Source organism: Bos javanicus, chromosome 5 (genome assembly GCF_032452875.1).
Source record: "Bos javanicus breed banteng chromosome 5, ARS-OSU_banteng_1.0, whole genome shotgun sequence".
NCBI classification, from domain to species: Eukaryota; Metazoa; Chordata; class Mammalia; order Artiodactyla; family Bovidae; genus Bos; species Bos javanicus.
The window spans coordinates 114,058,683-114,060,881 of NC_083872.1; positions in this window are offsets into that span (position 1 = coordinate 114,058,683).

Here is a 2,199-nt window from a genome sequence, read left to right on the forward strand (position 1 = left end):
GCTGCTCCACCCTCTCCAAATGGACAAGGCCAGCAGATTAAATCCCAATTAGGTCCCCACAATCCATCACTAGGTTTTCCTGGCCTGATGTGATTTCTGAGTGAGAGGAAGAACTCGAAGAGGCAGACTCCTGCAATTTCCGAAGTACTGTCTGTGTTCTGGGTGAGTTCCAGGAAGATTCTCTCCCCACATCCCACCCCAAACCCTGTCTACATCTCCTCCAGGAAGCCCCAGGAATGTCTCAGCTACAGCCATCCTGGAGTACACCCCTTCCTCAGGTGGGCTTGTCCTTTCGTCCGAGACCCTCTCCTCCAGCTGGGGCCAACCAGCAACAATGGACCAGAGTCACAGCCCCTCTCTGGATGCAGGATGCCCTGAACTGTAGTCACCCCAAAGGCTCAGCATTGTCATCACCATCATCAATCACCATCGCCACCATTTTCCTTCAAAACAGCCTTAGAGCTGGATCTGTCTGGATTTGAATTCTGGCTCTGCTGTGTGGGCACCACCTGTGTGCTGTGGGCAGGCCCCTGGGCTCCTGAGCCTCAGTCTTCTCCCCTGCGGAACGGGGACAGTAGTCGGCCATAGGCAAGGTGAGCTTTTAATAGGAAGGCGAGCGCACAGCCCGAGCAGTGCCAGCCACACACAACAACACACGTCTCTAATAAATGGTGTTAAGTCAGTGGGATATCCGTATGGATGTAACTGAATTTCTACCCCATTCCCAATGTAATGGAGCAAGACCCTATGGTGCCTCCCCAGCATAAAATGCCCCCTTCCCCAGTCCAGCCCCTGCCTTCATGTCCTCTGCCTGCCTTTTGTATGTAGAAAAATCTTAGTCAGATAATACATTTAATCAGAAAAAGGAGAAAAACACAGAAGCAAAGGGAAATAGTCAAACAAGACAAATAGTAAGTTAGTCTTTAAACAAAGTCAAGGAGCTTTAGTTTTCCTTCAAGGACTATAGATAATATTCTGGGGTGTCCTTTGAGCTGTTTTGCAGGTACTGAAACCCTCACCAAGTGGAAGAAGTTAACTACACGATGACCAGATTGTAGCCATGACATATTGTGTTCCATCTTACACAGTTCAGGGAGCTGGCCTCAAGGAAATGGGAACAAACTGACCTTGGAACCAAAGATTAACTGTACTTAAAACAATCAAGATGATGCTGGTCAGACCACCACATAGCTGATTTCAAGATGATTGTCAGAGCTGACTGTGCTGTTCTGTACATACCCACCCCCCCTCCCCCACCTAAGCACCCCAGAAATTCCCCTTTAAAAACTTGTCCCTTGATCAGCAACAGGAAGTTGGTTCTTTGGGGCACGAGTCCACCTTCTCCCCAGGATTGCCAGGTTCCTCGATAAAGCTGTCTTTCCTTTTACCTAACACTTGTCTCTCAGGATTGGATTTTTTTTTTTTTATACAGAATTTAAAATTTTTTTCATTTATTTATTTATTTCTATTTTTGGCTATGATGGGTCTTCACTGCTGCACTCAGGGTTTCTGTAGTTGTAACAGGCTTAGGCTATGCTTCATTGCAATGTGAAGCTTCTTATTGGCACAGAGTACAGGTTCTATGCATGGGCTTCAGTTGTTGTTCCAAAGCGTGTGGGATCTTCCTTGACCAGGGATTGAACCCATGTCCCCTGCCTTGGTAAGTGGATTCTTATCTGTTGGACCACTGAGGCAGTCCCCAGTATTGGATTATTGAGAGAGGAGCAACCAAACATGAATTTGGTAACACCCACACAATACAAATATATTTCTCAGGGTACTGAGAATCAAACAGTGAGAAAGACAAACAAAGCTTCTAAAAGAAAACAAGGGAATATTTTCATTGGGTTATGCAAAACCTTCTTAAAGGGGATACAAACTGTGCTGACCATAAAGGAAAAGATTGAAAGGTTAGGCAAGACTAAAATTAAGAATTTTAGTGTTCTCTATTCATTAAGAGAGAGAAAGGAGCTTCCCAGGTGGTGTTAGTGGTAAAGAATCCACCTGTGAAGGCAGGAGATGCAAGATCCCTTGGTCAGGAATATCCCCTAGAGGAGGAAATAGAAACCCACTCCAGTATTCTTGTCTGGGAAATCCCACGGACAGAAGAACCTGGTAGGCTATATGTAGCCCATGGGGTTGCAAAGAGTTGGACATGACTGAACAATTGAGTACACAAGAAAGAGAAAAAGGTAACCC